Genomic DNA, 23,470 nt, shown 5'->3' with positions numbered 1-23,470 from the left:
GTTAATGAATGTGTTTGTGTGAGTGTGTGTGAGATGGTCTGCACGCGTGTGTGTGAGATTGTGTGTGTGAGTGAGTGTGTGAGTGTTTGTATGGGTGAGTGTCTGAGTGTGAGAGAGTAAGTGTGTGTGAGAGCGTGTGTGTGTGTGAGAGTGCATGTGTGTGAGAGTGTGTGTGTGAGAGTGCATGTGTGTGAGAGTGTGTGTGTGAGAGTGAGTGAGCGTGTGTGTGAGTGAGTGTGTGAGTGAGTGAACGAGTGAGTATGCATGTGAGTGTGTGTGAGAGGGTCTGCGCGTGTGTGTGTGAGAGTGAGTGTGTGTTAGTGAGTATGTGTGTGAGTGAGTGTGTGAGTGTTTGTGTGGGTGAGTGTCTGAGTGTGAGAGAGTGAGTGTGTGTGAGAGAGTGTGTGTGTGAGAGTGTGTGTGTGTGTGTGAGAGTGTGAGAGTGCATGTGTGTGAGAGTGTGTGTGTGAGAGTGAGTGAGCGTGTGTGTGAGTCAGTGTGTGTGTGAGTGAGTGAATGAGTGAGTATGTATGTGAGTGTGTGTGAGTGTATGTGTGAGTGTGAGAGAGTGAGTGAACGTTTGTGTGCATGTGTGTCTGTGCGCGTGTGTGTGTGTGAGAGTGAGTAAGTATGTGAGTGATAGTGTATGAGAGTGCATATGAATGAGTGTGTGTGAGGGTGTATGTGAGAGTGAGTGAATGAATGTATTTGTGTGAGTGTGTGTGAGAGGGTCTGCGTGTGTGTGTGCGAGAGTGAGTGTGTGTGAGTGCATGTGTGAGTGAGTGTGTGAATGTGTATGTGTGTTAGAGTGAGTGAGTGTGTGTGTGTGAGTGTGTGTGTGTGTGTGAGAGTGTGTGAGTGTGTGAGAGAGTGTGTGTGTGAATGTGTGTGAGTGTGTGTGTGTGAGAGGGTGAGAGTGCATGTGTGAGTGTGTGTGTGTGAGAGTGAGTGAGCGTGTGTGAGTGAATGAGTGAGTATGTATGTGTGAGAGAGAGAGTGAGTGTGTGTCTGTGTGCGCGTGTGTGAGTGTGTGAGAGTGAGTAAGTGTGTGTGTGTTTGTGAGTGCGTGTGTGTGTGAGTGAGTGAGTGTTTGTGCTTGTGAGTTTATGTGTGCATGTGTGTGTTTGTGAGAGAGTATGTGTGAGCGAGTGTTGTGAGAGAATGTGTGAGTAAGTGAGTGTGTGTGAGTGTGTGTGTGAGTGCGTGTGTATGTGAGAGAGTGAGTGTGTGAGTAAATGAGTGAGTATGTATGTGAGTGTGTGTGATTGCATGTGTGTAAGTGTATGTGAGTGAGTGAGTGTGTGTGTGTGTCAGTGAGTGAGTGAATGAATGAGTGTGCATGTGAGTGTGTGTGTGTGTGTAAGTGAGCGTGTGTATGTTTGTGTGTGTGCATGTGAGTGAGAGAGTGAGTGTATGTGTGTGTCAGTGTGTGTCAGTGAGTGTGTGTGTGTGAGTGAGTGTGTGTGTGAGTGAGTGTGTGTGAGTGTGTGTGTGAGTGTGTGAGTGAATGTGTGTGTGAGAGTGTGTGTGAGTGTGTGTGTGAGTGAGCGTGAGTGTGCGTGTGTGAGTGTGTGTGACTGTGTGTGTCAGAATGAGAGTGTGTGTGTGAGTGTGCGTGTGTGAGTGAGTGTGTGTGAGAGTGAGAATATGTGTGTGAGTGAGTGTGTGTCACTGAGTGAGTGTGTGTGAGAGTGAGTGTGTGAGTGTGTGGAGGCCTTGCTAGGGCACAAATTAGACTCTGCCGCGATGCCTCACCCAGTCGAAGAGCCCCCGACCTCCAGTGCCTGAGCAGAGCGGCCGCACAAAACCACAGCGGCTGTGAGTGAGCAGGGGTCGGGGGGGAAATCAACGCTTTGCAAAAGGGAAGGAAGTGCAGGATAGATCAGACTGTGAGCTTTATTGTATGTCAGCCCCGTTCCCGGCCTCAGCCTTGATTGAAGGTACTGTGCAATCCCCTCATCACTCGAGCATTGCCTGTCCTTTCGCCCTGCTGTCGGCTGCCGCTGGGCACTTTGCTCAGTGAAATTCTGTGTTTGTATTCGAGGGGAAGGAGCGGGTGCTGGGCAGCGTTTGTTGGTCGAAGGCAGGAATAACCAAGAAAAGCCCAGGAAGGAAGTCCTCAGCAAACAGAGAGAGCGAACGGATGCACATCCTAGCAAGATGACGTCTGAGTCTGCTGATTACCCGCTCCAGGGCAATCGCTCATTCCTAGGCGCCAAGGGGCCTTGGCTTCAGCCTGCTGATATCAAGGGAGTCTACGCACCACATCTGAGACTGACTCTGTCTCTCCAGAAGTGTTTAACTCTCTCAGAGCCCAGCGGAGGCCGGCCTCGGGGTCTATCAGTAGTGTGTGTGTGTGTGTGTGTGTGTGCAGTAAAACATGGGCCTTTCGCTAAACAACAGGAGAAATAGGAAGGATATAATCGCCTTTGCAACAGTTATAGTTGCTGGACTGTTAAATGTGGATGTTCAGAAGAACATAAGAAATAGGAGCAGGAGTCGGCCATTCGGCCCCTCGAGCCTGCTCCGCCATTCAATACGATCCTGGCTGATCCGATCATGGACTCAGGTCCACTTCCCTGCCCGCCCCCTTATCCCCTTATCGTTTAAGTCATCCTCGCTTCGAGGGACTGCCAATGATATTATTTAAGAAACTGTCTACCTCTGTCTTGAATGTATTCAATGTCCCGGCTTCCACAGCTCTCTGAGGCAGCGAATTCTACAGATTTATAACCCTCTGAGAGAAGAAATTTCTCCTCATCTCAGTTTTCAATGGGCGGCCCCTTATTCTAAGATCAAGGCTGCAGAGTGACTTAGATAAGTTAGGTGAGTGGGCAAATGCATGGCAAATGAAGTATAATGTGGATAAATGTGAGGTTATCCACTTTGGTGGTTAAAAACAGAGAGACAGACTATTATCTGAATGGTGACAGATTAGGAAAAGGGGAGATGCATCGAGACCTGGGTGTCATGGTACATCAGTCATTGAAGGTTGGCATGCAGGTGCAGCAGGTGGTTAAGAAAGCAAATGGATGTTGGCCTTCATAGCGAGGGGATTTGAGTACAGGGGAAGGGAGGTGTTACTACAGTTGTACAGGGCCTTGGTGAGGCCACACCTGGAGTATTGTGTACAGTTTTGGTCTCCTAACTTGAGGAAGGACATTCTTGCTATTGAGGGAGTGCAGCGAAGGTTCACCAGACTGATTCCCGGGATGGCGGGACTGACATATCAAGAAAGACTGGATCAACTGGGCTTGTATTCACTGGAGTTCAAAAGAATGAGAGGGGATCTCATAGAAACGTTTAAAATTCTGACGGGTTTAGACAGGTTAGATGCAGGAAGAATGTTCCCAATGTTGGGGAAGTCCAGAACCAGGGGTCACAGTCTAAGGATAAGGGGTAAGTCATTTAGGACCGAGATGAAGAGAGACTTCTTCACCCAGAGAGTGGTGAACCTGTGGAATTCTCGACCACAGAAAGTTGTTGAGGCCAATTCACGAAATATATTCAAAAAGGAGTTAGATGTGGTCCTTACTACTCGGGGGATCAAGGGGTATGGCGAGAAAGCAGGAAGGGGGTACTGAAGTTGCATGTTCAGCCATGAACTCATTGAATGGTGGTGCAGGCTCGAAGGACCGAATGGCCTACTCCTGCACCTATTTTCTATGTTTCTATGTTTCTATGCCCCCTAGTTCTAGTCTCCCCCATCAGTGGAAACATCCTCTCTGCATCCACCTTGTCAAGCCCCCTCATAATCTGATACATTGCGATAAGATCACCTCTCATTCTTCTGAATTCCAATGAGTAGAGGCCCAACCTACTCAACCTTTCCTCATAAGTCAAGCCCCTCATCTCCGGAATCAACCGAGTGAACCTTCTCTGAACTGCCTCCAAAGCAAGTATATCCTCTCGTAAATATGGAAACCGAAACTGCACGCAGTACTCCAGGTGTGGCCTCACCAATACCCTGTATAACTGTAGCAAGACTTCGCTGCTTTTATACTCCATCCCCTTTGCAATAAAGGCCAAGATTCCATTGGCCTTCCTGATCACTTGCTGTACCTGCATACTAACCTTTTGTGTTTCATGCACAAGTACCCCCAGGTCCCGCTGTACTGCGGCACTTTGCAATCTTTCTCCGTTTAAATAACAACTTGCTCTTTGATTTTTTTTCTGCCCAAGTGCGTCCGTAAGACAAAGGTCCTCCACCAGCCTGTCCTCGCCGCACAGCACTGTCCCCCAGTCATCAAGATTCATGGCACGGCCCTGGACAACGTGGACCATTTCCCATACCTCGGGAGCCTCTTATCAACAAGAGCAGATATTGACGACGAGATCCAACACCGCCTCCAGTGCGCCAGTGCAGCCTTCGGCCGCCTGAGGAAAAGAGTGTTTGAAGACCAGGCCCTCAAACCTACCACCGAGCTCATGGTCTACAGGGCTGTAGTGATACCCGCCCTCCTGTATGGCTCAGAGACATGGACCATGTACAGTGGACACCTCAAGTCGCTGGAGAAATACCACCAACGATGTCTCCGCAAGATCCTGCAAATCCCCTGGGAGGACAGATGCACCAACGTTAGCGTCCTCGACCAGGCCAACATCCCCAGCATCGAAGCACTGACCACACTCGACCAGCTCCGCTGGGCAGGGCCACATTGTCCACATGCCAGACACAAAACCCACAAAGCAAGCGCTCGACTCGGAACTCCTTCACGGCAAGCGAGCCCCAGGTGGGCAGAGGAAACATTACAGGGACCACCCTCAAAGCCTCCCTGATAAAGTGCAACATCCCCACCGACACCTGGGAGTCCCCGGGCCAAAGACCAGTCCGCCCTAAGTGGAGGAAGTGCATCCGGGAGGGCGCTGAGCACCTCGAGTCTCGTCGCCAAGAGCGTGCAGAAACCAAGCGCAGGCAGCGGAAGGAGCGTGCGGCAAACCAGTCCCACCCTCCCCTTCCCTCAACCACTGTCTGTCCCACCTGTGACAGGGACTGTGGCTCTCGTATTGGGCTGTTCAGCCACCTAAGGACTCATGTTAAGAGTGGAAGCAAGTCTTCCTCGATTCCAAGGGACTGCCTATGATGAAGATTGTGTGTGTGGAGGCCTCACAAGGGCATGAATTGGTCTCCGCCGTGACACCTCACCTAGCCGGATAGCCGCACGACCTCCGGCGCAACCCTAAAGCTGTCCGAAATTCCCGTCCCTTTACGAAAGTGCCAACCCTGGTTCAGCGGGTCACGCCCGCGCCTCTCCGTCAGTAGGCCATGGAGGTCATGTCCCATTCCGGAAAATCCAAGCTGACACTCCCAGTCGGAGGGGCGGTACTGAGGGAGCCCCGCACTGTCAGAGAGGCAGTGCTGAGAGAGCCCTGCACTGTCGGAGGGGCAGTACTGAGGGAGTGCCGCACTGTCGGAGGGGCGGTACTGAGGGAGCGCCGCACTGTAGGAGGGGCAGTACTGAGGGAGCGACGCACTGTCGGAGGGGCAGTACTGAGGGAGCGCCGCACTGTCGGAGCGGCAGTACTGAGGGAGCCCCGCACTGTCGGAGGGGCGTTACTGAGGGAGTGCTGCACTGTCGGAGGGGCAGTACTGAGGGAGCCCCGCACTGTCGGAGGGGCGGTACTGAGGGAGCACCGCACTGTCGGAGGGGCAGTACTGAGGGAGCGCCGCACTGTAGGAGGGGCGGTACTGAGGGAGCGCCGCACTGTTGGAGGGGCAGTATTGAGGGAGCCCCCACTGTCGGAGGGGCAGTACTGAGGGAGCGCCGCACTGTCGGAGGGGCGGTACTGTGGGAGCGCCGCACTGTAGGAGGGGCAGTACTGAGGGAGTCCCGCACTGTCGGAGGGGCAGTACTGTGGGAGCGCCGCACTGTAGGAGGGGCAGTACTGAGGGAGCCCCGCACTGTCGGAGGGGCAGGACTGAGGGAGCGCCGCACTGTCGGAGGGGCGGTATTGTGGGTGCGCCGCACTGTAGGAGGGGCAGTACTGAGGGAGCCCCGCACTGTCGGAGGGGCAGGACTGAGGGAGCCCCGCACTGTAGGAGGGGCGGTACTGAGGGAGCCCCGCACTGTCGGAGGGGCAGGACTGAGGGAGCGCCGCACTGTCGGAGGGGCGGTACTGTGGGAGCGCCGCACTGTAGGAGGGGCAGTACTGAGGGAGCGCCGCACTGTCGGAGGGGCAGGACTGAGGGAGCGCCGCACTGTCGGAGGGGCGGTACTGTGGGAGCGCCGCACTGTAGGAGGGGCAGTACCAAGGGAGCCCCGCACTGAAGGTGCCGTCTTTTGCATGAGTTGTTAAACCAAGGCCCTCTTGAGTGGATGTAAAAGATCCCTATTGCGAAGAAGCGATGGGGAGTTCCTGGTCCTCCACAACATCACTAACAAACAGAAGAAGTCGGTCATTACCACGATGTTTTTTGTGGGAGCTTGCTGTGCGCAAATTGCCGCGTTTCTTACATTACAAAAGTGGAACAAGTACTTCATTGGCTGAAAAGCGCTTTGGGACGTCCTGAGGTTGTGAAAGGCGCTATAGAAATGCAAGTTCTTTTCACAGCCCAGGCGTCAAACGTGAGCCCTTCCTGGTCTCCATGGAGTTATGGGTGGGATGTTATTTAATGATCTATGTCACCGCTGTCATGAAGTGCGTAGCGAAGAGTGATGTCACCAAGATCCAGGTCGGTGATTGGAGCGCGGGCAGGTACAGCAGGAGCGGCGAGGTCGGGGCGAAGGAGCGGCGAGAGATTGTAGAGGGACGTGATCGGGGCCCAGAAGAGGCGAGGGCCCAGGGGGCAGCACAGGCCCAGCCCTCACTGTGCGATATGTGGGCGCACTGGGCCCGTGCAGCAGAGCAGGTCTCTAGTCGTCCTGGTTAACCCTTGCCCCTGGACCAAGACCTCGCTCTGTCAAGCCCGTGTGGTGGCTGGTGTGCAACAGTCACCCCACGTTAAAAAAATCCACCCACAGGCTTCAGGATACAGTTCGGGATCTGGAGTTTTAGATCCTTCATTGAAATACCTGTGAACTCATCCCTTTTTGGCGTGGAAGCAAGTCATCCTCGCTTCGAGGAACCGCTTGAGATGGTAATGTAACACTTTGTGCCGGTGTTAATCAAAGGGTTAAGGAAACAGGCCAGGGAGGAATATCAGAGTGAGCCAATCCCTGTCCTACTCACTTGCCTGACATCACCAGACAGTCTCTCCCTCCCTCTCTCGCTATCTAATCTCTCTGCACAGAGGAGACTGGCCCTCGCCGTGAAAATGGATCCTAATGGGGAAACGTCGCCTCTTTTGAAGAGAAACAAACAGAGGCAGAAAAAATCAAACAAGGCTTAGGTCAACAGGAAGAGAGCAGAGTCAGACTGGGCTGTGAAGACAGGCTCACACAGTGCTCTCACTAGTTGGGAATGTGCCTGCAGTGTAGAAGGCAGGGGGATGGTGAGGAGGAAATCATGGCCTTCGACCAGGGACATTAATGCGCTCGATAAGTACGGGCGATCACGTCCTCCTCCCTGCCTGTCACCAAAGGTTTAGCTGCTGAATACACCATCACATATGGTACTGAGCTACAGACACCGGAACATATAGGTTCGGTAATGGTTCCATAGTAAGAAGAAAGACGTGCATTTATATCACGCCTGTCACGGCCACCGGACGTCCCAGAGCGCTTTACAGCCAACGAAGCACTTTTTGGAGTGCGGTCACATGTTGTAATGTGGGAAAGGCGCCAGCCAGTTTGTGCACAGCAAGCTCCCACAAGCAGCAACGTGATAATGACACACATCATCTGTTTTTTTCGTTCTGACGATTGAGGGATAAATATTGGCCCCAGAACACCGGAGAGAACTCCCTGCTCTTCTTCGAAAGAGTGCCATGGGATCTTTTACGTCCACCTAAGAGAGCAGACACGACCTCAGTTTAACGTCTCGCCCGAAAGACGACACCTCCGACAGTGCGGCGCTCCCTCAATACCACCCCTCCAACAGTGCGGCACTCCCGCAGTACCACCCCTCCAACAGTGTCATTGCAGCGCTCCCTCAACACTGCCCCTCCAACAGTGCGGCGCTCCCTCAATACCACCCCTCCGACAGTGCGGCACTCCCTCAGTACTGCCCCTCCCCCTCAGTACTGCCCCTCCAACAGTGCAGCGCTCCCTCAACACTGCCCCTCCGACAGTGTCATTGCAGCGCTCCCTCAACACTGCCCCTCCGACAGTGCGGCGCTCCCTCAGTTCCGCCCCTCCAACAGTGCGGCGCTCCCTCAGTTCCGCCCCTCTGACAGTGCGGCGCTCCCTCAGTTCCGCCTCTCCAACAGTGCGGCGCTCCCTCAATACCACCCCTCCGACAGTACGGCGCTCCCTCAGAACTGCCCCTCCCCCTCAGTACTGCCCCTCCAACAGTGCTGCGCTCCCTCAACACTGCTCCTCCAACAGTGCGGCACTCCCGCAGTACCACCCCTCCAACAGTGTCATTGCAGCGCTCCCTCAACACTGACCCTCCGACAGTGCGGCGCTCCCTCAATACCACCCCTCCGACAGTGCGGCGCTCCCTCAGTACTGCCCCTCCCCCTCAGTACTGCCCCTCAAACAGTGCAGCGCTCCCTCAACACTGCTCCTCCAACAGTGCGGCGCTCCCTCAGTACCACCCCTCCGACAGTGCGGCACTACCGTAACACTGCCCCTCCGACAGTGCGGTGCTCCCTCAATACCGCCCCTCCGACAGTGCGGCGCTCCCTCAGTACTGCCCCTCCGACAGTGCGGAGTTCCCTCAGTACTGCCCCTCCCCCTCAGTACTGCCCCTCCGACAGTGCGGTGCTCCCTCAATACCGCCCCTCCGACAGTGCGGCGCTCCCTCAGTACTGCCCCTCCGACAGTGCGGCGTTCCCTCAGTACTGCCCCTCCGACAGTGCGGCGCTCCCTCAGTACTGCCCCTCCGACAATGCGTCATTCCCTCAGTACTGCCCCTCCAATAGTGCGGCGTTCCCTCAGTACTGCCCCTCCGACAGTGCGGCACTACCGTAACACTGCCCCTCCGACAGTGCGGTGCTCCCTCAATACCGCCCCTCCGACAGTGCGGCACTACCGTAACACTGCCCCTCCGACAGTGCGGTGCTCCCTCAATACCGCCCCTCCGACAGTGCGGCGCTCCCTCAGTACTGCCCCTCCGACAGTGCGGCGTTCCCTCAGTACTGCCCCTCCCCCTCAGTACTGCCCCTCCAACAGTGCGTCATTCCCTCAGTACTGCACCTCCAACAGTGCGGCACTCCCTCAGTACTACGCCTCCGACAGTGCGGCCACGATTGAGTCTGCCTCCACCACCCTCTCAGGCACTGCATTTCAGATCCTAACCACTCGCTGCGTTAAAAGATTTTCCCTCTGTATTCAACCAGTATTGTAACCCATGTATAATCTGACCTAAGTTGTACACTGTGAGAACACTGACCACTAGGTTGTGAACTTGTGGGAGACACTCCTAACCTGGACCTTCAGGTATAAAAGGGGAAGCTCCACCCACCTTCATCACTTGAGTGCTAAGGAATAAAGGACAGGTCATAGACTGACCTTCTCTCAGGCATGGGCCTCGTGTGCATTTATACTGTATAGTAAGGACGTATCAATGGCAACAAGAAACTGGGATTTAAACCACGTGAGCATGGCCACTAGCAGAACAGACGAGAGGTACTGTGTTAAGGAATGGTTGGGACAGAGATTCAACATTGTTAAAGCAGCACACAGTTCTCCAGGCAGACAAGGGCAGTCGGGCAAGCCCCAACATGTAGTCGAACCCAGAGGGGGAGTTCAACAGAGACAATGGCAAGCTGAACGGCAATTCACGCCATTGCAAGGGACAATGCGGCCAGTAATGGGGCCATCAACACCTGTTAATGGCACACTTAAGGACAGTCACAGAGGCAGTCAGCGACGATCGACTGGCAAGGGACCTTTTGTTTCCAACAACAGCTCATGTTGGAGGCATGGAGGCATACACTCAGCTGGAGTTTGCAGAGATGGGCAAAATACCTGCAGAAATTGCAGAAATGAACACTGGGGGAAATCGCTGGAAGCTGAAGTTCAGCGAGTTCATGTGGAGCACGTATACAGTTCATACACCAGGACGCCACCGATAATGATGAAAGTGCTCCTCAATGGCATCCCATTATCAATGGAGCTAGACACGGGGGCCAGCCAGTCCCTGATGGGTATCAAACAGTTCGAAAAGTTGTGGGTGTCCAAGGCCAGGAGGCCAAAATTATCGCGATTGACGCACAGCTACGGACATACACAAAGGAGATCATTCCGGTGCGAGGCAGCGCCATGTTAGTCGTGACCCACAAAGATTCGGAGAATAGGCTGCCACTCTAGGTTGTCCCGGGGGACGGTCCCACACTACTGGGGAGGAGTTGGCTTGCTGTCATGAACTGGAAATGGGGCGATGTCAATGCAATTTCCTCTGTGGAGCGAGTATCATGCTCACAGATCCTGGACAAATTTGACTCATTATTTCAACCTGGCATTGGCACTTTCATGGGGGCCAAGGTAGTGATTCACATAAACCCGGACGCCAGGCCAGTACACCACAAGGCCAGAGCGGTGCTGTACGTGATGCGGGAAAAGATAGAAGGCGAATTGGACCGCCTGTTGAGGGAAGGCATCATCTCGCCAGTCGAATTCAGTGACTGGGCGAGCCCGATTGTGCCAGTGCTCAAGGCGGATGGGTCGGTCAGGATATGTGGTGATTACAAGGCCACCATCAATCGGGTGTCACTCCAAGACCAGTACCCGCTACCGAGAGCGGAGGACCTCTTTGCGACGCTATCCGGTGGCAAACTTTTTTCAAAATTGGACCTGACCTCAGCTTACATGACCCAGGAGCTGGTGAGTGAGTCGAAGAAGCTGACCACCATCACGACACACAAGGGGTTGTTTGAGTACAACAGATGTCCGTTCGGGGTTCGCTCGGCCGCCGCGATCTACCAACGAAATATGGAAAGCCTCCTCAAGTCGATTCCAGGGACGGTGGTTTTTCAGGACGACATCCTCATCATAGGTTACGATACTGAAGAACACCTCCACAACCTGGAGGAGGTGTTACGCAGACTGGACCGGGTAGGGCTGCGACTGAAAAAGGCGAAGTGCGACTTCCTAGCTCCAGAGGTAGAATTCCTGGGGATGAGGGTAGCAGCAGACAGGATCAGCCCCACTGCATCCAAGACGGAAGCGATCCAGAGAGCACCCAGACCCCGTAACACGACGGAGCTGCGTTCGTTCCTGGGGCTCCTGAACTATTTTGGTAACTTTCTTCCCAAATTGAGCACGCTGCTAGAGCCGCTACACGTGCTCCTACGCAAAGGTCGCGAATGGGTCTGGGGGGACAGTCAGGAAAGGGCTTTTAATAGAGCACACAATTTGTTATGTTCCAACAATCTGTTAACGCTATATGACCCATGAAAGAAACTTGTGTTAACGTGCGATGCGTCGTCCTATGGTGTCGGGTGTGTGTTGCAGCATGTCAATGCCAAGGGTCAGTTACAGCCGGTAGCTTATGCCTCCAGGAGTCTGTCCCAGGCAGAAAGGGGCTACGGGATAGTAGAAAAGGAGACGCTCGCATGTGTATATGGGGTGAAGAAGATGCACCAGTACTTGTTTGGCAGGAAATTTGAGCTGGAGACAGATCACAAACCCCTAACGTCCCTTTTGGCCGACAACAAGGCCATAAATGCAAACGCATCGGCCCGCATACAGAGGTGGGCACTTACGTTAGCTGCTTATGACTACACAATTCGGCACAGACCGGGCACCGAAAACTGCGCCGATGCACTCAGCAGGCTCCCACTAGCCACCACTGAAGGGGCTACCGAGCATGGTGCTGAGATGGTCATGGCTGTTGAAGCTTTCGAAAGCAAAGGCTCACCTGTGACAGCCCGTCAGATTAAAGTCTGGACAAATAGAGACCCGCTATTGCCTCTAGTCAAGAAATGTGTCCTGAATGGGGACTGGGCAGCCACGTACAGGGCATGCCCTGAGAAATTTAAACCGTTTCACAGGCGCAGGGATGAACTCTCGATTCAGGCCGATTGCCTACTGTGGGGAAACTGCGTAGTCATGCCCCAGATGGGCAGAGAGGTGTTCATCAGAGAACTCCACAATGGGCACCCGGGCATTGTCACGATGAAGGCAATTGCCAGGTCACACGTTTGGTGGCCAGGGATAGACGCAGATCTGGAACTTTGTGTTCGCAGGTGCAAAACATGTGCCCAGCTGGGCCATGCGCCCAGGGAAGCCCCCCTTAGCCCCTGGCCATGGCCGGCAAGCCTTGGTCACGCATCCATGTGGACTACGCAGGTCCTTTCATGGGGAAAAATGTTTTTGCTTGCAGTAGACGCCTATCCAAATGGATCGAGTGTGACATTTTAAATTCAAGCACATCCTCTGCCACGGTAGAAAGTCTACGGGCAATGTTCGCCGCCCATGGTCTACCGGACATCTTGGTCAGCGACAATGGCCCGTGCTTCATAAGCACTGAATTCCAGGACTTCATGGCAGGCAATGGAATTAACCATGTTAGAACGGCACCGTTCAAGCCGGCCTCAAACGGCCAGGCAGAACGAGCAGTGCAGATAATCAAACAGGGGATGCTCAGATTCCAAGGGGGTTTCCTACAAACCCGCTTATCACGCCTCCTGTTGGCCAATAGATCCCGACCACACTCGCTCACAGGGGTTCCACCCGCAGAGCTACTAATGAAAAGGACGCTCAAAACCCGGTTATCCCTTATACACCCCACTATGAAAGAAATTGTCAATAGCAGGCGCCAGTCACAATATCACTACCATGACAGGAATGCGAGGGCGCGATGTAAAGATGTAAATGACCCTGTTTTTGTCCTCAACTACGCTGCAGGGCCCAAATGGCTTGCAGGCACTGTGATTGCCAAAGAGGGAAATAGGATTCTAGTAGTTAAACTTACCAATGGACAAATCTGCCGCAAACATGTGGATCAAACAAAAAGGAGATTCAGCAACCCCATAGAAGAAGCAAAGGAAGAACACGATATAGTGTTCACTCCAACACAGGTGACCGAACACAGGGACCAAAGGGAGGAGAGCCCAGACACTGTGGGCAGTCCGGACAGGCCTGAGGCACCGCAAACAGCAGACACTCAGGCCAGCGCCCAACAACCGGAGCCCCAACTCAGGCGCTCTACAAGGGAGCGTAAACCATCAGAGAGACTCAACCTGTGATCCCAATAAGACTTTGGGGGGGGAGGTGATGTCATGTATTCAACCAGCATAAACTGACAAGTTGTACACTGTGAGAACAATGACCACTAGGTGGTGAACTTATGGGAGACACTCCTAACCTGGACCTTCAGGTATAAAAGGGGAAGCTCCACCCACTTCCATCACTTGAGTGCTAAGGAATAAAGGACAGGCCATAGACTGACCTTCTCTCAGGCATGGGCCTCGTGTGCATTTATACTGTATAGTAAGGACGTATCACCCTCGTGTCGCCTTTGGTTCTTCTGCCAATCACCTTAAATCCATGTCCTCTGGTTCTTGGCCCTTCCGTCAATGGGAACAGTCTCTCTCTATCTACTCTGTCCGGACCCCTCATGATTTTGAACACCTCGATCAAATCTCCTCTCGACCATATCTGCTCGAAGGAGAACAACCCCAGCTTCTCCAGTCTCTCCAAGTAACTGAAGTCCCTCATACCTGGTACCATTCTGCACCCTCCGACATCATCATAGGCAGTGCCTCAGAATCAAGGAAGACTTGCTTCCACTGAGTCCTTAGGTGGCTGAACAGTCCAATACGAGAGCCACAGTCCTTGTCACAGGTGGGACAGACAGTGGTTGAGGGAAAGGGTGGGCGGGACTGGTTTGCCGCACGCTCCTTCCGCTGCCTGCGCTTGGTTTCTGCACGCTCTCGGCGACGAGACTCGAGGTGCTCAGCGCCCTCCCGGATGCACTTCCTCCACTTAGGGCGGTCTGGTCTTTGGCCCAGGGACTCCCAGGTGTCGGTGGGGATGTTGCACTTTATCAGGGAGGCTTTGAGGGTGTCCCTTGTCACGTTTCCTCTGCCCACCTTTGGCTCGTTTGTCGTGAAGGAGTTCCGAGTAGAGCGCTTGCTTTGAGAGTCTCTTGTCTGGCATACGGACAATGTGGCCTGCCCAGCGGAGCTGGTCGAGTGTGGTCAGTGCTTCGATGCTGGGGATGTTGGCCTGGTCGAGGACGCTAACGTTGGTGCGTCTGTCCTCCCAGGGGATTTGTAGGATCTTGCGGAGACATCGTTGGTGGTATTTCTCCAGCGACTTGAGGTGTCTACTGTACACGGTCCATGTGGGCGGGTATTACTAGAACCCTGTAGATCATGAACTTGGTGGTAGATTTGAGGGCCTGCTCTTCGAACACTCTTTTCCTCAGACGGCCGAAGGCTGCACTGGCACACTGGAGGCGGTGTTGAATCAATGTCTGCTGCGATATTAGCATAGGCAGTCCCTCAAGTCGAGGATGACTTGCTTCCACATCAAAAAGTTCACAGGTGTTTCAATGAAGGACCTAATATTCCAGATCCCGAGCTAAATCTTGAAGGGTGGAAGATGCCTGTGCGTGGATTTTTTTAACGTGGGGTGGCCGTTGCACACCAGCCACCACACGGGGCTTGACAGAGCGAGGTCTTGGTCCAGTGGCAAGGGTTAACCAGGACAACTGGAGACCAGCTCTGCTGCACGGACCTAGTGCGCCCACATATCGCACAGTGTGGGCTGGGCCCGTGCTGCCCCTGGGCCCTCGGCTCTTCTGGGCCCAGAACTCACGCCTCTCCTGGGCCCTGATCACGTCCCTCTGCAATCTCTCGCCGATCCTTCGCCCCAGACCTCGCCGCTCCTGCTGTACCTGCCCGCGCTCCAATCACCAACCTGGACCTTGGTGACGTCCCTCTTCGCTGCTGTTGCTCTGCTGCTCCAGCACGTGCTGCTCCCCGGGCTGATCCGATAGTGCTCGCAGGACTGGGAGCGGCACTTGGTGGAGCTGGAGCACGATATACCCAATGCTGCACTACCAGGACGGTCTGGTCAACGCGGCCCGTGTTCAGTCAGTCGGGCCCAGCCGAGTGCTGGCTACCTCCTGGGCTAGGGGAGTGACTTGACAGCAGGAGGATGTCTTGCCCGACTGGGGCAGTAGCTCTGCGGTAACCTCGGCTGCGCCCCAAACCGAGGGGCAAGAGGGCGAGGTGAATCAGGTCGCGGAGCTCGGATGACGCCACGCACTGTGAAACGAGGTGAGAAAAGAATGACTCGCACTTCTTTAGCGTCTCATGACTTCTCGGAAGCACCTCAAAGCCCGTCAGGTTCCAGCCAGAGACTTGAGCCCATACTGGTCGCTCCCAGTGCCAGTACTGAGGGAGCGCCGTACTGCGCTGTCGGAGGGGCAGTACTGAGGGAGCGCCGTACTGTCGGAGGGGCAGTACTGAGGGAGCGCCGCACTGCGCTGTCGGAGGGGCAGTACTGAGGGAGCGCCGTACTGCGCTGTCGGAGGGGCAGTACTGAGGGAGCGCCGTACTGTCGGAGGGGCAGTTCTGAGGGAGCGCCACACTGCTCTGTCGGAGGGGCAGTACTGAGGGAGCGCCGCACTGTCGGAGGGGCAGTTCTGAGGGAGCCCCACACTGCTCTGTCGGAGGGGCAGTACTGAGGGAGCGCCGTACTGCTCTGTCGGAGGGGCAGTACTGAGGGGGCACTGTACTGCGCTGTCGGAGGGGCAGTACTGAGGGAGCGCCGCACTGCTCTGTCGGAGGGGCAGTACTGAGGGAGCACCGTACTGCGCTGTCGGAGGGGCAGTACTGAGGCAGCGCCGTACTGCGCTGTCGATGGGGCAGTACTGAGGGAGTGCCGTACTGTCGGAGGGGCAGTACTGAGGGAGTGCCGTACTGCGCTGTCGGAGGGGCAGTACTGAGGCAGCGCCGTACTGCGCTGTCGGAGGGGCAGTACGGAGGGAGTGCCGAACTGCGCTGTCGGAGGGGCAGTACTGAGGGAGTGCCGTACTGCACTGTCGGAGGGGCAGTACTGAGGGAGCGCTGCACTGTCAGAGGGGCAGTACTGAGGGAGCGCCGTACTGTCGGAGGGGCAGTTCTGAGGGAGCGCCACACTGCTCTGTCGGAGGGGCAGTACTGAGGGAGCGCCGCACTGTCGGAGGGGCAGTTCTGAGGGAGCCCCACACTGCTCTGTCGGAGGGGCAGTACTGAGGGAGCGCCGTACTGCTCTGTCGGAGGGGCAGTACTGAGGGGGCACTGTACTGCGCTGTCGGAGGGGCAGTACTGAGGGAGCGCCGCACTGCTCTGTCGGAGGGGCAGTACTGAGGGAGCACCGTACTGCGCTGTCGGAGGGGCAGTACTGAGGCAGCGCCGTACTGCGCTGTCGATGGGGCAGTACTGAGGGAGTGCCGTACTGTCGGAGGGGCAGTACTGAGGGAGTGCCGTACTGCGCTGTCGGAGGGGCAGTACTGAGGCAGCGCCGTACTGCGCTGTCGGAGGGGCAGTACGGAGGGAGTGCCGAACTGCGCTGTCGGAGGGGCAGTACTGAGGGAGTGCCGTACTGCGCTGTCGGAGGGGCAGTACTGAGGGAGCGCTGCACTGTCAGAGGGGCAGTACTGAGGGAGTGCCGTACTGCCCTGTCGGAGGGGCAGTACTGAGGGAGCGCCGTACTGCGCTGTCGGAGGGGCAGTACTGAGGGAGTGCCGTACTGTCGGAGGGGCAGTACTGAGGGAGTGCCGTACTGCGCTGTCGGAGGGGCAGTACTGAGGCAGCGCCGTACTGCGCTGTCGGAGGGGCAGTACGGAGGGAGTGCCGAACTGCGCTGTCGGAGGGGCAGTACTGAGGGAGTGCCGTACTGCGCTGTCGGAGGGGCAGTACTGAGGGAGCGCTGCACTGTCAGAGGGGCAGTACTGAGGGAGTGCCGTACTGCCCTGTCGGAGGGGCAGTACTGAGGGAGCGCCGTACTGCGCTGTCGGAGGGGCAGTACTGAGGGAGTGCCGTACTGTCGGAGGGGCAGTACTGAGGAAGTGCCGTACTGCGCTGTCGGAGGGGCAGTACTGAGGGAGCGCCGTACTGCGCTGTCGGAGGGGCAGTACTGAGGGAGTGCCGTACTGCGCTGTCGGAGGGGCAGTACTGAGGGAGTGCCGTACTGCGCTGTCGGAGGGGCAGTACTGAGGGAGCGCTGCACTGTCAGAGGTGCCGTCTTTTGGAAGAGACATTAAACCGAGGCCCTGTCTGCTCTCCCAGGTGGATGTAAAAGATCCCATGGCCGCTATTGGAAGAAGGGGACACTGGCCAAGAGTCCTGCTCCCTCCTGCAACCCCTGAAGTACAGTAACTGTCGTTATGTAGACAGACATGCCAGCTATTTTAACGTGCAGGAACAGCACGTTAAAATAGCTGGGTTAAACAACTAGATATTCGGTTTTGGAAAATGAGGAATATTGATCCATGAAGAACTTCCTTGTTTTTCTTCCAGTAACTCCTACAAACAGCAATGGGATAATGACCAGATCATCTGTCCTTTAGTGATGTTGGTTGTGGAATAAATATTGTCCCCAGGACAATGGGGATAATTCCCCCTGCTCTTTATTCAAATAGTTCCGTTTGATCTTTTACATCCACTTGAGAGGGCAGACGGGGCCTCGGTTTAACGTCTCATCCACAAGACGGCCCCTCCGACAGTGCGGCGCTCCCTCAGTACCACCCCTCCGACAGTGCGGCACTCCCTCAGTACTGCCCCACCGACAGCGCAGTGCGGCGCTCCCTCAGTACCGTCCCTCCGACAGTGCGGCGCTCCCTCAGTACTGCCCCTCCGACAGTGCGGCGCTCCCTCAGTACTGCCCCTCTGACAGTGCGGCGCTCCCTCAGTACTGCCCCTCCGACAGTGAGGCGCTCCCTCAGTACTGCCCCTCCGACAGTGCGGCGCTCCCTCAGTACTGCCCCTCCGACAGTGCGGCGCTCCCTCAATACCGCCCCTCCGACAGTGCGGCGCTCCCTCAGTACTGCCCCTCCGACAGTGCGGCGCTCCCTCAGTACTGCCCCTCCGACAGTGCCGTGCTCCCTCAGTACTGCCCCTCCGACAGCGCGCCTGGGCAACAAATAAACAGTTGTGTATTTAAGGCTTGGGATAGCCATCACATCCCTGCGCTTCACCATCAGCACAGTTCGAAGCCCGCATGGAGCCAAGTCCCACGTAAAAGACAGGCGAGGTGGTCTTGGAATAAAAAAAATCGTTCTGGCACTAAGACAATAAACGTAGAAGAATCTAGAAAAACAGTCAGTGCAGAGCCAGCGAGCGTGAGATTGCATCTCTTTATTAAGTCTCTTTCCACAAACATACAGTCACTGCCAGCCAAAGTAAATGTTGGCAGCCCATGCAGCAGTCGGGAGAGAGAGAGAGAGAGAGACAGAGAGCGAGAGACAGCTCCAACAACTCTGGGACTAGGCATCTGGTTCTGATAAGCACAATGGTCTGTGCTCTCGTGTGGGAGACAGCCAGCGTCTGGACTGTTTGGTGCCGAACAGCCTTGTCCAAAAACAAAATTCAACCGAGGCCATTGGCTTGGTGTCAAACCATGGCACAGTGGCTCGCTTTCTCGCCGCCTGAGTCCGACGCTGGTGGGCTCGAGGCCTCGACTCCCAGGGAACTCAGGACAGCAGTCGGCCATTCAGCCCAACGTCCAATGATAGCGTGCCTCTCGGGATCTCCATCGCTCCGCCATTGGCGGACGTGCTTTCAACCGCCTGGGCCCTGAGCTCTGAAATTCCCTCTCCGTCTCTCGTTCCTCTCTTAAGACACACCTTAAAAACGACCTCTTTGACCCAGCTCCCTCCTAATCTGTGGAATTCCCTGCCCCAGAGAGCTATGGGTCATTGAATATCTTTAACATAAGAAATAGGAGCAGGAGTCGGCCATTCGGCCCCTCGAGCCTGCTCCGCCATTTAATACGATCATGGCTGATCCGATCATGGACCCAGCTCCACTTCCCTGCCCGCCCCCTTATCCCCTTATCGGTTAAGAAACTGTCTATCTCTGTCTTAAATTTATTCAATGACCCAGCCTCCACAGCTCTCTGAGGCAGCGAATTCCACAGATTTACAACCCTCAGAGAAACGTTAAGGTGGAGAGGGACAGCTTTTTGGAGTCAAGGGTTATGGGGAGCGGGCGGGGAAGTGGAGCTGAGTCCATGATCGGATCAGCCATGATCTTATTGAATGGCGGCGCAGTCTCGAGGGGCCGAATGGCCGACTCCTGCTCCTATTTCTTATGTTCTTACATTATGTTCTAATGTCCCCTTCAGTGGCTCAGTGTCAAATTTTGCTTTTACTGGAAGCGCTCTTGTTAAAGATGCTATATTAATGCAAGTTACTGTTTCAATCTTATCTCCATCTACCCACCTTCGCTCCATATTCTTAAATTTATTCAATGTCCCGGCTTCCACAGCTCTCTGAGGCAGCGAATTCCACAGATTTACAACCCTCCGAGAGAAGTTAAGGTGGAGATAGGGGAGTCAAGGGTTATGGGGAGCGGGCGAGGAAGTGGAACTGCACCCACCGTCACTCCACACTCGACCAGCTCCGCTGGGCAGGGCCACATTGTTCGCATGTCAGACACAAGACTCCCAAAGCGAGCGCTCTACTCGGAACTCCTTCACGGCAAACGAACCAAAGGTGGGCAGAGGAAACGTTACAAGGGACCACCCTCAAAGCCTCCCCCTGATAAAGTGCAACATCCCCACCGACACCTGGGAGTCCCCGGGCCCAAAGACCTTTCCGCCCTAAGTGGAGGAAGTGCATCCGGGAGGGCGCTGAGCATCTCGAGGTTCATTGCCGAGAGTATGCAGAAATCAACGATATAGTTAAAAAAAGGAAGAGGTCCTACAAGACAAATTTAGAGAGCTAGGAGCTAAATTAAAAGTAGGACCTTAAAATTAGTAATCTCAGGATTGCTACCAGTGCCACGTGCTAGTCAAAGTAGGAATCGCGGGATAGCTGAGATGAACACGTGGCTTGAGGAGTGGTGCAGCAGGGAGGGATTCAAATTCCTGGGACATTGGAACCGGTTTTGGGGGAGGTGGGACCAGTACAAACCGGATGGTCTGCACCTGGGCAGGACCGTATCCAATGTCCTAGGGGGAGTGTTTGCTAGTGCTGTTGGGGAGGAGTTAAACTAATATGGCAGGGGGATGGGAACCTATGCAGGGAGACAGAGGGAAGTAGAATGGGGGCGAAGCAAAAGATAGAAAGAAGAAAAGTAAAAGTAAAAGTGGAGGGCAGAGAAACCCAAGGCAAAAAGCAAAAAGGACCACATTACAGCAAAATTCTAAAGGGGAAAAGTGTGTTAGAAAGACAAGCCTGAAGGCTCTGTGCCTCAATGCGAGGAGTATTCGGAATAAGGTGGACAAATTAACTGCGCAGATAGCAGTTAACGGGTATGATGTAATTGGCATCACAGAGACATGGCTCCAGGGTGACCAAGGCTGGGAACTCAAGATCCAGGGGTATTCAACATTTAGGAAGGATAGACAGAAAGGAAAAGTAGGCGGGGTGGAATTGCTGGTTAAAGAGGAAATTAATGCAATAATAAGAAAGGACATTAGCCTGGATGATGTGGAATCGGTATGGGTGGAGCTGCGGAATACCAAGGGGTGGAAAACGCTAGTGGGAGTTGTGTACAGACCACCAAACAGTAGTAGTAAGGTTGGGGACAGCATCAAACAAGAAATTAGGGATGCATGCAATAAAAATACAGCAGTTATCATGGGTGACTTTAATTTACATATTGATTGGGCTAACCAAACTGGTAGCAATGTGGTGGAGGAGGATTTCCTGGAGTGTATTAGGGATGGTTTTCTCGACCAATATGTCGAGGGACCAACCAGGGAACTGGCCATCCTAGACTGGGTGATATGTAATGAGAAGGGACTAATTAGCAATCTTGTTGTGCGAGGCCCCTTGGGGAAGAGTGACCATAACATGGTAGAATTCTTTATTCGGATGGAGAGTATCACGGTTAATTCAGAAACGAGGGTCCTGAACTTAAGGAAAGGTAACTTCGATGGTTTGAGGCGTGAATTGGCTAGAATAGACTGGTGAATGATACTTAAAGGGTTGACGGTGGATAGGCAATGGCAAACATTTAAAGATCACATGGATGAACTTCAGCAATTGTACATCCCTGTCTAGAGTAAAAATAAAATGGGGAAGGTGGCTCAACCATGGCTAACAAGGGAAATTAAGAATAGTGTTTAATCCAAGGAAGAGGCATATAAATTGGCCAGAAAAAGCAGCAAACCTGAGGACTGGGAGAAATTTAGAATTCAGCAGAGGAGGACAAAGGGTTTAATTAAGAGGGGAAAATTAGAGTACGAGAAGAAACTTGCAAGGAACATAAAAACTGACTGCAAAAGCTTCTATAGATATGTGAAGAGAAAAAAATTAGTGAAGACAAACGTAAGTACCTTGCAGTTGGATTCAGGTGAATTTATAATGGGGAACAAAGAAATGGCGGACCAATTGAACAAATACTTTGGTTCTATCTTCACGAAGGAAGACACAAATAATCTTCCGGAAGTACTAGGGGACCGAGGGTCTAGTGAGAAGGAGGAACTGAAGGATATCCATATTAGGCGGAAAATTGATGGGATTGAAGGCCGATAAATACCCAGGGCCTGATAGTCTGCATCCCAGAGTCTTTAAGGAAGTGGCCCTAGAAATAGTGGATGCATTGGTGATCATTTTCCAACAGTCTATCGACTCGGGATCAGTTCCTATGGACTGGAGGGTAGCTAATGTAACACAACTTTTTAAAAAGGGAGGGAGAGAGAAAACGGGTAATTCTACACCGGTTAGCCTGACATCAGTAGTGGGGAAAATGTTGGAATCAATTATTAAGGATGAAATAGCAGCGCATTTGGAAAGTAGTGACAGGATTGGTCCAAGTCAGCATGGATTTATGAAGGGGAAATCATGCTTGAAAACCTTCTGGAATTTTTTGAGGATGTAACTAGCAGAGTGGACAAGGGAGAACCAGTGGATGTGGTGTATTTGGACTTTCAAAAGGCTTTTGACAAGGTCCTACACAAGAGATTGGTGTGCAAAATCAAAGCACATGGTATTGGGGGTAATGTACTGACATGGATAGAGAACTGGTTGGCAGACAGGAAGCAGAGAGTCGGGATAAACGGGTCCTTTTCAGAATGGCAGGCAGTGACTAGTGGAGTGCCGCAGGGCTCAGTGCTGGGACCCCAGTTCTTTACAATATACATCAATGATTTGGATGAAGGAATTGAGTGCAATATCTCCAAGTTTGCAGATAACACTAAACTGGGTGGCGGTGTGAGCTGTGAGGGGGATGCTAAGAGGCTGCAGGGTGACTTGGACAGATTAGGTGAATGGGCAAATGCATGGCAGATGCAGTATAATGTGGATAAATGTGAGGTTATCCACTTTGGGGGCAAAAACGCGAAGACAGAATATTATCTGAATGGTGGCAGATTAGGAAAAGGGGAGGTGCAATGAGACCTGGGTGTCATGGTACATCAGTCATTGAAAGTTGGCATGCAGGTACAGCAGGCGGTAAAGAAGGCAAATGGTATGTTGGCCTTCATAGCGAGAGGATTTGAGTATAGGAGCAGGGAAGTCTTACTGCAGTTGTACAGGGCCTTGGTGAGGTCTCACCTGGAATATTGTGTTCAGTTTTGGTCTCCTAATCTGAGGAAGGGCGTTCTTGCTATTGAGGGAGTGCAGCGAAGGTTCACCAGGCTGATTCCCAAGATGGATGGACTGACATATGAGAAGAGACTGGATCATCTGGGCCTTTATACATTGGAGTTTAGAAGGATGAGAGGGGATCTCATAGAAACATACAAGATTCTGACGGGACGGGACAGGTTAGATGCGGGTAGATTGTTCCCGATGTTGGGGAAGTCCAGAACCAGGGGACACAGTCTTAGGATAAGGGGTAGGCCATTTAGGACTGAGATGAGGAGAAACTTCTTCACTCAGAGAGTTGTTAACCTGTGTAATTCCCTGCCGCAGAGAGTTGTTGATGCCAGTTCATTGGATATATTCAAGAGGGAGTTATATATGGCCCTTACGGCTAAGGGGATCAAGGGGTATGGAGAGAAAGCAGAAAAGGGGTACTGAGGGAATGATCAGCCATGATCTTATCGAATGGTGGTGCAGGCTCGAAGGGCCGAATGGCCTACTCCTGCACCTATTTTCTATGTTTCTATGTTTCAAGCGCAGGCAGCGGAAAGAGCGTGTGGCAAACCAGTCCCACCCTCCCTTTCCCTCAACGACTATCTGTCCCACCTGTGACAGAGTCTGTCGCTCTCGTATTTGTTATGTATGCAATAAAGGTTCAAACTGAGTATTGTTTAACTCAGCAAGGTACAACCTTGGCTCTGCTTTAGTTAGGCCCAAAGTGCCTGACTCTCAAAAT

This window comes from Pristiophorus japonicus, chromosome 30, assembly GCF_044704955.1.
Source record: "Pristiophorus japonicus isolate sPriJap1 chromosome 30, sPriJap1.hap1, whole genome shotgun sequence".
In the NCBI taxonomy this organism is placed as follows: Eukaryota; Metazoa; Chordata; class Chondrichthyes; family Pristiophoridae; genus Pristiophorus; species Pristiophorus japonicus.
This window is presented reverse-complemented; position numbering follows the sequence as displayed.